At 36.9% G+C, this 15,113-nt stretch overlaps 1 pseudogene; it reads left to right on the plus strand.

Annotated features, from left to right (window-relative positions):
- The first annotated feature begins 220 nt into the window (after positions 1-220).
- On the plus strand, positions 221-1,393 carry LOC125157952 (39S ribosomal protein L20, mitochondrial-like; annotated as a pseudogene).
- The last annotated feature ends 13,720 nt before the right edge of the window (positions 1,394-15,113 follow it).

A 15,113-nucleotide genomic window follows, 5' to 3' on the forward strand; every position in this document is an offset into this window, starting at 1 on the left:
TTCAAAGGCAGGAAAAAGGAATCAAAGATTATTTGGGGACAAAATAAATGGTGTGAATAAATCCTATAGGTGTTTTTTTTTGTTTTTTTGGTGGTTTTTTTTTTGGTGTTAAATATAAATTAAATATACATTACTTACAAGTAGACTCATTGTTTCCATTAAAAGACCAACTTTCTTAGAAAGGATTCAAAATGGTTAGCAAGGCTGGCCCGCAGGCACTATGGTCTTTGTCACCACACAGCTTTGCCTCCCTGAGAGGTACTGGAGAGTCTAAGAGGTGCTTCAACTCGCAGGGCATTTCCAGGGAAGGAAGAATCAGCGCTACAGACTGGTGGTTGGAGCTGTCACCAGAACTTTTGTGAAATGTAAAAAAGTGCGAAGACTGAAGAGGAGCATGAGGACACTCTGGATTAATAGAATTATGCCTGCTTCCCAGGAATACAGCCTGCAGTACACCCAGCTTTCATTGTCAATTTAATTAAGTGCCAGGTGGAGGTCAACAGGAAAGTACTTGAAGGTCTAGCCATCTATGAACCAAAGACTTTTAAATCTTTGACTGCTTTGGCCATCAGAAGGCAACAGGAAGGATTTGCTGATGAAGTTTTGGAGTGATGGGGGGCTCATGGGGTCCAGAGCTGATGGCCAAGAAAGAATTCTTGAAGACGTCATTGGTGTAAAAAGGTGAAAATAAAAGGTGATTTTATTAAAGCACGGAGGCAGGGCCCGTGGGCAGGAAGAGCTGCACTGGGGTTGTGAGGGGTAACTGATTATATACCCTCAGGCTGGGAGGGGGTCAGGGATAGAGTATGTCTCTAAGGAATTTTGGAAGCAAGGTTTTCAGGACCTTGAAGGGCAGCTGTTGCTAGGGAAACACCATTTATTACTGTTTAATAAAACCACAGTCATGAGACCCTTAAGATGTATATTGATCGGTCATACACTTGCAGAATGATTGCCAGCATGTATCTTAGGGCAGTTGAGATAAAGGAAGTAGACCTACAGGATCCTTGAGGTTGGGATTAATGTTAAGCCAAGGTTCTCTTTTGACCCCAGCAAAGTGTCATCCTTGAGGCAGTGGAGCTCCTAGAGTGACATCACTCTGCTGGTCTCAAGGACTTGTCAGTGGGCTAAAGGCAGTAAGGGAATTTCATTTTTCATTTGCCTTAGTTTCCCACATTACCATGGCAAGCACTTATACCCCTTTCTTTTGCTCTTGGGTAGCCAGCCAGGAGTGTCTGAGGAATATCACACATATTCCACCCGGGATGGGGGTGGAGCATGCCATCCTATATTTTGCCCTCAGCTTGCCCCAAGCTCCCTCATCATTGCTACTGCCTTTGGCACCAGGAATGAGCCTGACGGTCTATTTTCCAGAGTGGTGCAGTATCACTGAGGGGGAGTCCAACACTGCCTGCCATTTGCAGCTGAGTATCTTAGGGAAAGATTTTTTTCTCCCTGTTGATCACCCTAACTAAAATAGAGGCTAAAAATTACCTGTAAACAGTGTATATGTTCTCTTGTAAACAGTGTATATGTTCGGTGGGCAATCATATTAATTTACATTTTAGTAACTGGTTTTAGAGAAGGGTTTCTTCCCTCATTGGAACAGATTCAGAAATCTCTTGCACAGATTCTGTGAATAAAGCTCATGTAGTATTGAAGAAAAAAAGATCAACAGTATGCAGTTTATAACAGATACACTCATAAAATGTAAGTATACAAAGAGATTGATGTACAAGGATGGAGTAGTTTAAAACATATAAATATTAATCAGATAGTTTATATCATTATATTTTAATATTATAAGTGTATAAAGGGATAAAAATTATGTTTAGATACATTCTTGTTTTCACTTAGAAAGTTACAATAGAGTATCCTATAATACCTGATTATGTCTACTTAAAATATATAAAGCAAAAATTTAGAGAACCACAACTTACAAAAGAAGTTCACAATTATGATAGGGGATATCATTACATCCCTCTACAGTGATAATAAGGTTTTACAAGTCATAAAGAAATAAATGTATCTAGGGGTGCCTGGGTGGTTCAGTCGGTTGAGCATTTGACTCTTGATTTTGGCTCAGGTCATGATCCCAGGGTTGTGGGATCAAGCCCCACATTGGGGCTTAAGGCTCCTTCTTCTCCTCTCCCCCCACTTGCATTCGCTTTAACTATATATATATATATATATATATATATATATGTATATGTATACGTATATATGTATATCTATATATATGTATAGATATACATATACGTATATATGTATATATATACACATATACATATACATATATATATACATATATATATACATATACATATATACGTATATATATACATATATATATACATATACATATATATGTGTGTGTGTGTGTATCTAAAATCAAGTCATCTGAATGACTCATGGATGCTGTAGTATTTTACCTCGTCAACTTCCTCCTTCTGATTTTTACCACCCCCTTCCTCTTTCTTCTTCTTTTCCTTCTTCTACTATTCCTTTGTCATAGGGCTTCCATGATTGTACCCTCTGCTTTTCTTCTTATCCTCTCATCTTTTTCTTCCTTTTATTCATTCCTTTTCTTATTACCAGTGTGGTATGGGTATTTCCCAATTTTTGACCTTAACTCTCTTTACTTGGTTTAATCTTCACAAATTTAACTATGACTGAAACACAGCTGGACTCCAAAATCTGTTATTTTTAAAATGTTTATTTTTGAGAGAGAGAAAGAGAATGAGCAAGAGAGCATGAGCAGGGGAGGGGCAAAGAGAGAGGGGGACAAGGATCCAAAGCAGGCTCTGTGCTGACAACAGAGAGCCCTATGCGGGCCTTGAACTCATGAACTATGAGATGATGACCTGAGCTGAAATTGGATGCTTAACCAACTGAGCCACCCAGGTGCCCACAAAATCTTTCTCTCTAAATCGAACCTCAGTTCTGAGCTCTAGGGAACCAAAAATATAAATACCCTGATAGTATTTGAGTACTATTCATTTATTGAAACATTTATTGACTACCAATTAAGTTATAGGTACTGTATAAGTCAGAGTTTCAGTAGACAGAGATTCCAGCCAATATGTTCAATCAAATCATACTGGTTCTTAGTTATTGTTTTTGTTGACATGTCACAGTAAACTATAAATCATGTAGGGAGTTACTTCTGGGGTACATAAGAAATCAGGAAGACTTAAAAAGTTATACATCATCTGAGTTGTGAAAGTGTGATATTAATAAGAAAAAAGAAAACATTGTGAAAGTGAATGAAGGAAATAGAAAAAATACTGGATGAGCAAACTTGAATGCTTATAAAACGTGTGATAATCTTCTGTATGATTTACTGCACAATAAGGTTATTAATTAAAGCAAAAGTATGATGTCAAACTTTTTTGATTGTCAAATCTTAAAAAACCTGATGAGCCCAGTAGTTTCAGTCTGTCCCCTCTTAATACACTCTTGTTTCTTTGTTCAGGAAACTGACCTGTAAGGAGCACATCACTTGAGTTTCCTTTTCCTCCATCATCTGGTTGGATTAAGGAGTATATCAGAGTGTAAGGAGAGAGTGATTTCAGGGAAATTATTCTGGTTGCCTTCCTGTGGACTGGTCTCTGGATCATCTCATCCCTTGAATAAAAGTCCAAAAATATTTCTAAGACAACTTTCTATCTTTTAAGGCTTTCCTGTTACTACTCTCTCTATCCTTATCCATTTGGGATGCAGAAGTTGTAACAGTCCTGGGATACTGCACTATCCCTTTTTTTACACTGCTCTATGCCTATTACTTGTAAATAATTTCCTTCATTCTAATTTTTGGGTGCCGTCTGTTTTGTGGTGCCCCTTGAGGGAGACAATAAATGGTACTAGAAGTGAATCTAAGACCCAGTCTCAAAATATGTGTTGCAATTGAATTATTCACATATTCATGGAATGGAAGGAAAATTTCATTGTTGAGAAGTGTTACCTGTATAATCATTGGTATTTTGTGACATCACAGGTACACAAATCACCTTCAATATCTTACATAGATGGTAGGTACAGTTTTTGGTTCTAAGTCAGAATATAACATTAATAGCACACCATGCTTCTTAATTTATATGATGGACTTGCTGTGTTCCCTGTGTTTAGAGATCTATATTTTTCATCTATATGAAGGACAAGAATAGATAACGCTGCGAGGTAAGGAATGGAATTTCATCATATTTCTGTTTTTCCCTCGAGATACACTTTCAGTCTTGCTCCAGGTGGCGACATGTATGGAGTACCTTGGTGGGTGTCCTTCCCAATGCTTTTTAATGTGCATCAGTAAGGAGCATTGAGAAGAGATCACAACAGTATAAGAGAGTGGCATATAGACATTGATTTCCCAGACTCGCTCCTTGCAGGATTGGTCAGTGGTTGAGCTATGTCCTTTGTCTGAAGTTCCTACCCTCTCTGAAGGGGACTTATGAGACTTCCTTCCTTACTCTAGTATGCACTCCCACTCCTCATCACTTATGAACCAGTAATGGTCACAGATCTAGGATGCTACACAATCCCACGTCTTTTCCCTACAACCTGCCCACACCACCTAACGTTAATTCTTTTATTGAATCATCCTTTATTTATCATCATTTGACTGCCCATCTGTTTCTGGAGCACTGATTCTTCTGATAATATTTGTAGAGATGTGGGGAAAGGAAGTTTTTCACATCTGTGGTGAAAATTGTGTTGATAAAATTACTTGTGAGAACAGTTGGGTACTAGCCATAAAGTTGGAATGCATATATCCTATAACACAGCAATACTGTTTCAAGAAGAAATTTTTAAGCGCGTGCAGAGGGATTCATGTGTACTCATGGCTCCTTGCCATAATGTTTATTATGGTGATGGTGTATAAACAATCCATCTTTACCCCAATGAGTGGTTGAAAAAATAAATGATTTCGTTATGATACAGAATACCAGGCAGCAGTTAAAATGAGTAATGTATACCTATTCATATAAGAGCATGGACAAAGCTCAAAAATACTGTGAAATTAAAAAGATGGAAATGAGTTTGTACAATATGTTTTAAAACCCATAAATAAAACTATTTATTGTTAATGTATACATACAAATATAGTAAAAATTAGAAAACATAGTGGATGTATTAGTTATGTATTCCTGTGTACCAAATTGCACTGAAGCTTCAGTACCCAAAATAGCAAATATTTATTATCCTACAGTTTCTGTGGTTCAGGAATCCACGTACAACTCAGTTGTTGCCTCTATTTCAAGGTTTTTCTTGAGGTTGTAGTCAAGCTGTCAGCAGGGATTGCACTCATCTCAAGACTCTACTGGGGCTAAGAGATGCACTTCTAAGCTGCCTCATGTGGGGGTTGCCAAATGTTATTTTCTCACAGGCTCTTCATGTCTTGGGGACTCCATTCCTTACCATGATAGGGGGGCCCTTCCTTCGAGGTGCTAATATTATGGCAGCTGGATTCTCAAGGGAAGGTAAGCAAAGAATGAGAGTGTGGGCTCAGGATCGAAGCCACAACCATTTTGTAACCTGACCTCAGAGGTGACTTCTCATCACTTTGGCCATATTCTATTTGTTAGAAGCATGTCTCTATTTCATAATGATGGGGAAAGATTACCGTCGGGCATGAATACCAGGAAGTAGGACTCGTTGGGACCATCTTAGAGGCTGCCTCCCACAAATGTATATGACACACAGTGAAAACACCGGGTAATGCTTATTTCTGGAGAGAGAAAGTTGAAAGTGTTACTATGGGGTATGTGCATTAGTTGCAAGTGTAAGATTTTCCTTTAATAGCAGGGTATTTTCTTGTTTGACATAGACATTTGGGGAGAGAACATTGTAGGCAGAATATTGAGAATAAAGGCAAGAAAGAATGGAGCAGCCTTTAAAGTTTTTTTTAACGTTTATTCATTTTTGAGAGACAGAGCATGAGTGGGGGAGGGGCAGAGAGAGAGGAACAGCCTTTTGAGTAATGGGAAAGGCATGTCATTTATTATGTCTGAAGCCATATTTTTATACCTTCATTTTTAAGTAGTGCTTAATGCAATGTCTTGATCACAATAAATTGTTTTTTTGTATATACATTTTTTTAAATTTTTATTTATTTTTGAGAGAGAGAGCATGAGCAGGGGAGGGGCAGAGAGAGAGGGAGACAGAGGATGCAAAGCAGGTTCTGTGCTGACAGTGGACAGCCAGATGTGTGGCTCCAACTCCGGAGCTGCAACTCCCGAGCTGCGAGATCAGGACCTGAGTTGAAGTCGGATGTCCAACCAACTGAGCCACCCAGGCCCCCCTGACCACAACAAATTCTTAGTGTCCATTTTTCAATTTTGATTGAAAATAGAATAATTCATTCCTAAAAGAAAGACTTTGATATTTGTGTAGGCTGATAACAAGTATTTAGGGCTACACCACTGTTGCTTTGCTATAGATTTGACAGAAATTTTGTTCGGTTCCTTGAATTTCCACCCATTATTTGCTGAAATATACCCTATTAATGAGTTACATGAAGATCGCATAATCTTTTGTGTTAATAGTACTTGTGGCTGTTTTCTCTCCCAAATAGCTTAGATGACTGTAAATTAAAAAAAAATAGACTTTTATTTCTTTTTATCAGCTTGTCCTGAATTAATTTCAGTTTCTGGTCAGCAGGCCCATTTTGATGATTGTGCCAGCATGTTTATCCTTCAAGTCTTGCAATCTAATCCCAGTTTTGGGTAAAGTATTTTTTTAATTTTCCAAGTGTGATTTTTTTTGAAATTCATTTGTGTCGTTGTTTAAAATATTAGGTGAAGTCACCAATTTTCCATGGAACACCATTTGTATCTGACAGACCTACAAAATATGATTAATCACATTTAGGTGTTTAAAGATTTTTTTTTAATTAATCAAGCCAGCTTGCCACTTCATAGAAGACAACAGAGAGTTACCAATGTTAAATTTTGTGATTTGGGGTAAAAATTAATATCTTGGAAAATTTGTGACTGTTACCCAGTAATTAATAGCTTTTCTTATGAGACTGGTGGTCATATTAATACATACTATTTTGGGATATTATATAATGAAAGGTGTTAGCATTTGGAAAATCTGACCAGTAGTTTTCAGATGACCAATGTTTGATGTTACAAAATTGAGCATGGAGTAAAAGGTGCATTCAGAGGGCAAGATAAACCAATGAATTTGAATGTAGCCAACCAAAAAATATATTGTTACAATTTTACTTTCCACGTTTCAATTAACCTTGAAATGATAGTTGTTCAATTTTGGTGTAGTATCAAATGAGAATATCTACGTGTATCTGAAAATGGTTTTAAAATATCTAGTTTCCAATTACATGTCGATGTTTGGCTCAATTTTCATCATATACTTCAACCAATACGATGTATAGCAACAGACTGAATGCAGAGGCAGATAGGAAAACTTAACTCTCTTCTATTAAACCAGATCTTTAAAAAAAAATTTTTTTAATGTTTATTTTTGAGAGAAACAGAGCGTGAGTGAGGGAGGGGCTGAGAGAGAGGGAGACAGAATCTGAAGCAGGCTCCAGGCTCTGAGCTGTCAGCATAGAGCCCAACTCATGAACTGTGAGATCATGACTTGAGCTGAAGTCACTTAACCCACTGAGCCACCCAGGTGCCCCCTGTTCAACCAGATCTTAAAAAGATGAAAAACTGCAAAACGATGCTACTTTTATCAAGATTTTTTAAAGTATACCTTTTAAAAATTATATTAACATGTAAAGTTTTATTATTATTTTTTAAATATTTTATTTGTTTTTGAGAGAGATACAGAATGTGAGCAGGGGAGGAACAAACAGAGAGGGAGACCCAGAATCTGAAGCAGGCTCCAGGCTCTGAGCTGTCAGCACAGAGCCCAACACAGGGCTTGAACTCACGAACCACGAGATCATGACCTGAGCCGAAGTCGGCCGCTTAACCAACTGAGCCACCCAGACATTCCTAAAGGTTTCATATTATTACAATAATAGCTAATTTACAATTTTTGTCAGTTTTAACTTGAAATATAAAAAATATAAAGAGATATGCTCAAACTTTGCCTACATCCTTATTAGGAAAATCTCTTTAAGGTTCTCAACAAATAAACAGTGAGTGTTAAGGCTTCCTAAAGACCAAATAGTTAGAAAATCATTGTTCTAAGAGAAATGTGTCAGAATGTGAAGTCCAAGGACTTCTGGGCTTTTTTTTTTTAAGAGTAGTAATATTTATAGCATGTCCATGTTTTATACACATTTTGTTATGTAAATTAATCTATTCATATATTCTACATAAGTTTTTCCCAGTTTCTTTCACCAAAAGATATGAAATTATTTCAATATATCATGTATTTATAAGTATGTTAAATATTGATCAAAATGACTGTGGAAGATACCTATGCATCAAAGAACATTAGGGTTGGAAGAGGCCTTAGAAATCATGTAGTTCAGGAATTGATAAATATTGTATGTGAACCTGCATTTAAATTACTTAGGGAGCCTGGGTTTTAGAGATTGTTGAATGTTACTCTTGGTATTTTGATTCAGTGAGTTGTGATTGGGGCCAGAAATCTGTATTTTATGAAAGCTACTCCAAATTATCACGATGCATAGCTAGGTTGGAAATTAATAGTTTGGTCCAACTCTGGTATTTTTTTTGGCAGAGTTTGAAAATCTATGGCCAGGGGGCCAGATCCTGTCCCCCATCTGTTTTTGTAAATAGAATTTCATTGAGACTCAGCTGTAACCATTTGTTAATGTATTGACTATCAATGATTCTGGGCCTTAGCAGCTGAATTGAGTCATTAAAATAGAGATCTGTGGGTCAGAAAGCATAAAATATTTAGTGTCTAGCCTTTTGCAGAAAAGGTGTGCTGACCTCCATGTAGAAGAAAATCAGTAAACTTAAAGGTTATAAATTTTTTAATGTAGTTTGTATTAGAATTCAAATTAGAAATTAGGTCTCTTACCGTGAGGTTCAGTGTGCTCTCTTATGCCTCATGGTTTCTTCAACACAGAAACTATGCTAGAAATAATTATTTGTATAGATGCTAAATTTAGGAACAAAGTCTGTTAAGTGACCAACTGCTATAGTGCATTCAAATTGTAATTTGATTTGGACTTGTTGTTAAGTTCAAAAGCAACATTCCCTGTAACAAACTTGTTAAAGTGAAATAAATGGGCCAAAATATCTTTTGCTTCCAACCTTATTCCCAGTGGTCCATGACTAAAGTTTCTTTTCAAGTGCTGATTTAAAGAACAGTGGTTATGTAATATTAATTGCTGCCATTTATTTTCTGCTCTTTTATGGCAAGCACTAAAATCTTTGTATACATAATCACAATCGTTTCCAAATTTCTTGAATTCCTTCTCTATCCTGGTGGCGTCATTATTAGCTGTGCATTTATCTGTTGTATGTGATGGGCTTCCCAAGATTTAATTTGAATAAAAGTTTCTGAGGCTTTTTAGAAATACTTGCAAATCACTCCATATCTTATTTACTTCTCATAACTTCCCCATGAAGTTAGTATAATGTTCATTTTAGAGTTGATGAAATTGTGAGCTGTGAGTTTCAAGCAATGGACAGAATTTAAACTTATTTTGGTAGGCTCCAAAGGATATGTTCATTCATCACATCCCCTGTCAAATTGAGGGAATGCAGTTTTTTTTTTTATGTAATCTCTACACCCAGTGTGGGGCTTGAACTCAGAACTCCAAGATCAAAAGTCACACGCTTTACTGACTGAGCCAGCCACTTACCCCAAGGGAATGCAGTTTATAGATATCTTACTTATTTCACTTAACATAATACCCTCGATATCCACCCATTTTGACTCAGATGGCACAATGTTATTCTTTTTTATGGATGCATAATATTCCTGTGTGTGTGTGTGTGTGTGTGTGTGTGTGTGTGTAGTATATTGGTGAAGGGAAGTGGGAAGAGGGAGATACAGGCTTCCAGGCTTGGAATGAATAAGTCATGTGAATAAAAGGCACAAGATAAGGAATACAGTGAATGATATGTTAAAGTGATGAAATGTGACAGATGGTAGCTACACTTGTGAACAGAATGTAATGCATAAAATTGTCAAATCACTAAGTTGTACACCTGAAACTAATGTAACATTGTGTGTCACTCTACGCAAACAAAAAAGGAAGAAACTCTTAGAAAATGCTACAGAATAAATTTACCTCCAAAAGGTGCTATGAGAAACAACCCACACACAGGGGTGCCTGGGTGGCTCAGTTGGTTAAGTGTCCGAATTTTGGGTTTTGGCTCAGGTTATGATCTCATGGTTCATGCATTCGAGCCCCACATCAGGCTCTGCACTGACAGTGGGGAGCCTGCTTGGGATTCTCTCTCTCCCTCTTTCTCTGCCCCTCCCCTGCTCATGCTGTCTCTCAAAATAAACAAACAAACATTAAAAAATTAATTTAAAAAAGTTAAAAAAAAAGAAGCCACACATAAAGACTACATATTGTATGTCTATTTATATGAAATTACAGAACAGGAAATTTATAGAAACAGAAAGCAAATCAGTAGTTGCCTAGTACTGGGATGAAACAGAAACTGCAAATAGGCACAAAGGAACTTTTTGAAGTTATGTAAATATTCTGAAACTGAATTGTAGTGATTATTGCGCCAAGTATACATTTACTAGAATCATTGAATTGTAAATTTATGATGGGTGCATTTTATAGTATGTAAATATACCTCAATAAAACTTCTATTTTTTAAAAAAAGTTTTATTTATTTTGAGAGAGGGAGAGAAAGAGAGTGAGTGAGTGAGCAGGGAAGGGGTAGAGAGAATGGGGGAGAAAGAATCCCAAGCAGGCTCTATGCTGCACAGAGCTGACATGGGCTAGATCTCATGAACTGAGAGATCATGACCTGAGCTGAAATCAAGAATTGGATGCTTAACTGACTGAGCCCCCCAGTTGCCCCACCTCCATAAAACTGTTTTAAATTAGAAGTGGGTTGTTTTAGATCAGAGAACATAATTGAAGGAAGATACTGATATTCTCTAGAATGAGATGAGAACAGAAGAAAAGCTTTTATCAAATCTCTTTTTCTGAATGAATCTGAGGTGATTTTAATTCATTTTTTCCCGTTGGTCACCATACATTTGTTTCTTCAATTGTGACAAAGAAGATTAGGTTTTAGGCCCTGCCTGCCTACAAAAAAGGCAATTTCTGTATCATTGTGCAGAATTTGGTATATTTTCTTTACAAATCACAATTGAGCTGGGATGCCTGGGTGGCTTAGTCGGTTGAGTGTCCGACTTCAGCTCAGGTCATGATCTTACAGCTCGTGGCTTAGAGCCCTGTGTCGGGCTCTGTGCTGACAGCTCGGAGCCTGGAGCCTGCTTCGGATTCCGTGTCTCCCTCTTTCTCTGCCCCTCCCCCACTTGCACTCTGTGTGTGTCTCTCTCAAAAATAAACATTAAAAAATTAAAACAAACAAATAATAATTGAGCTTTACCACATTTCTTGAAGCCAACCTTCTGCTTGGGGGTTTGGCCAGATTACTGTCAGTTGAAGTTTTTTGGTGTCAGGAGTTTCTGCCTGCTTAAAGGCCACATTTTAATCCTTTTCTTTTTGCTTTGCCTTGGAAAGATATGGATAACAGCTTTCATCCAGGTCATCTCGCTCAATTCAGTAGTGAATGTTGACTCATGTTTCTCTTCTGTAGCGATTCTGGTATTCTTTGTTACAATGGAAATCAAGCAAAAAGTGTATAACTTACTGAAAATTCAGTCTCCTACCTGGAAAAGAATACCTTAATATTTAAAATATGGGAATCATTGACCATAGTGTAAGTTTGTGTAACCAAATGCAATGTGGATGAACTTTGGAGTTTAGGAAAGATGGATCAGAATGCTATTTTTACCATTGATTAATCATGTGATTTTGATTTAGCTACTTTACCACTTTCTCTCAGTTTTTTAATATGTAAAGTGAGGAAAATAATCATGTCTACATCATATTGTCTCTCTCTCTCTCTTAGATATAAGTGTGGTACATATAGTTACATTATGTGATAAATAATATATTTGTAAGTAATATCTATATCCAATGTGGGGCTCGAACTCATGACCCTGAGATCAAGAGTCATATTCTCTATGGACTGAGCCAGCCAGGTGCCCCTGAAGTAAATATTATTATACTCCTTTTATATTTATGAAATGTGGCTATATATGTTGAGATATATATCTATATTGAGATGTATAACACATGTGTAGCCATATACAAATAATCCTCAATAAATACTACTTCTCTTGTTTAGTGAATAAAAACATCTGATGTTTTAAAAGAACCTTCCTTCAGGGGCCCCTGGGGGACTCAGTTGGTTAAAGTGCCCAACTCTTGATTTCAGCTCAGGTGATGGTCTCATGGTTCTGATATGGAGCCCCACGTTGGGCTCTGTGCCAACAGCGTGGATCCTGTTTGGGATTCTGTCTCCCTCTCTCTCTGCCTCTCTCCTGCTTGCCCTCTATTTCTCTCTCTCTCAAAATAAATAAACATTAAAGAAAAAGTTTAAGAAAAGAACCTTCCTTCAACAAGTAGCAGGTTATTCACAGACATCAATTATTCCTTATAAATTAAAACCTAAAATGATTATAACATTGTCAAAGGGTGTTCCTGTTTCTTCATTCAAGTCATAATAATACAGTTGTGGAGTCTAGTGTTTAGTCAGTGATTTAGAGAATGCTTATTAATTATTTTGATAGAAGCAAAAAAGTAGTAATTTCATCTGTTGAATTTTTCTCTGTAGTTACATATTTCAGGTGAATTTTTCTCTGCATATCAATATCTATTTTCTCAAGTGTTTTTATCAACCTACCTCACCTTACGTGCTTTGTAAAGCCACTGAAAGTAATGAGAAAATTTATCAAGTTATTTTATATTGGAAATAGTATGTTTAGTTTGTAAATAGAAATATTGCTGGTTTTGATAGTAGATGCAATCATCTCAAAGTCTGATTGGTGCACATTTTCATACTTTCTTCCTAACATTTTTAGTTTACCATCTTTTTATACACTTTTCTACCCAAAAATTTAAAAAAAAACAATGTATAGAAATGGTGTCCGCAGTGACTCTTGCTGCTAACAAACATTTGGGTTTTTATAATTTGGCTTTGTTGTAGTAACACTTTACATTTGTCAATGATACTTAAAAAGAAAATGCTGTCATTTTGAATATGATTTTAGGAAGCCACTCTGCTGTAATCATATTCACCAGTTTCCTCAGAAAGGAAATGAATGAAAGACAAAAGGAAAGAAAAAAGAAAGAAAGGGAAAAAGGAAAGAAAGAAAGACAGACAGACTCTGGATGAATAGAAACAGCTGCCCTATTGTACAAAAGCTGAAAAAAATGCTTTATAAAAAAATTGACTTGGCATGTTATACCCCTAGTATTAGGATACATAATGTTTGATTTTCTTTCTTTGTGCATCTTTTGTTCACTTGAAATAGCGCATTTGCATGTGAATGGAAGAAAGCAAAATTATATCCCAAGGTTCATGAAAAGAAATTATTGATTGGCTCTTTAATTGAGCAAACACCATCTGAACCACTTTCTTCATTTATTTTCAGCCTCAACATTAACTGAAACACTTCAGTGAAAATAGTGTTTGTTGTCTAAAGTTTTCAGTTAGCCAAAATGCTACATTATGGTCTATAAAGAATGAGGGTGTCATAACACTTCATTCTGTAGTTGTGGTTGTTCCTGTTTATAGGATTTACTCTTTAAAAAACTGATGTGGCGGGGCGCCTGGGTGGCGCAGTCGGTCAAGCGTCCGACTTCAGCCAGGTCACGATCTCGCGGTCCGGGAGTTCGAGCCCCACGTCGGGCTCTGGGCTGATGGCTCAGAGCCTGGAGCCTGTTTCCGATTCTGTGTCTCCCTCTCTCTCTGCCCCTCCCCCGTTCATGCTCTGTCTCTCTCTGTCCCAAAAATAAATAAACGTTGAAAAAAAAAATTAAAAAAAAAAACTGATGTGGCAAGGCCCAGGTTTTGTTTAGTACTGGTGCGCCTTTCCCCATGATGCCAGTGTACTCAGGAAGTGCTAGTACTTTTCATTTTGGTCCTTATTTACTCATGTTCTTCTAATTCAGAAGAACATGACTCTTCTCTTCTCTCACTCCTAACCTCTATAGATAAGAGAGAAGGTACTATTCATGTATGCTTTTCCTTTAGTGCACAATCTCAAGGAGTTATATTGGCTAGGCAGTTTACATAAAGAAGAATACTGGATCGTCTAGGGACCATAAAGAAAAGGAAAGTCCAAGCCCCATCTAATGGGGACAGCAGATGACTGCCCCATAGGAATATTGACCCTTATATTGACTGATCGAGCTATCTTCCAGCTTCGCATGAAGAACCAGACATAATTGATTGTTTTTAAATAATATGAAATCTCCTAGGTGTTCAACAATGGAAGTAATTTTTTTTAAACACTTCTTGATTATACTGTATGAATCACCTAAAACTCATCTATAGGTTTCATGTAACTTGAAAAGCCACCAGGTTGTACCCTCTTTTGGGGGAGTTTGCTTTGTGCTCTGGTTGATAATGGCTTAATAATAAAATTTGTCATTCCAATTTCTAATTCATGTCTGTATTACTTCTTCCTCTCTCCATTCATTTATACATTCCTAGAATATTTACTATGGAGATATGACTTAGTAGACTGGATATCCTTCTAGGCATTGGAAATTTTAGCCTAATCAGTCCCTTTCCTCAAGGATGTAAGAGATTATATGAGAGGCTGAATATAAGCAATCATGATGCAGAATGATGAATGTGATGAGAGAGGTTGGCATAGTATATAATGGTGACATAGAAGAAAGATACTTAACATTTGTTGTTAATACAGCCTCTTAAATGAGTAAAATGACTACATCTCCCTCTAGCAGTTCTCTGAGAAGAAATGGTTATGGCAGTATGTTCAAGAAACCCGATATCCTGGTGGGGGAGAGATTTGTGGCAAGATGGGCCTTTCAATTCCTCCTAAATAGAGCATCTTTGTCATTTGGCAATTGAAAAAGATGATGCTTTCATTTTACCCTTTGACACCTATTGAGTGTTATTTCCAAAGTGAAATGCTTAGAAGAG

Source organism: Prionailurus viverrinus, chromosome X, assembly GCF_022837055.1.
Source record: "Prionailurus viverrinus isolate Anna chromosome X, UM_Priviv_1.0, whole genome shotgun sequence".
NCBI classification, from domain to species: domain Eukaryota; kingdom Metazoa; phylum Chordata; class Mammalia; order Carnivora; family Felidae; genus Prionailurus; species Prionailurus viverrinus.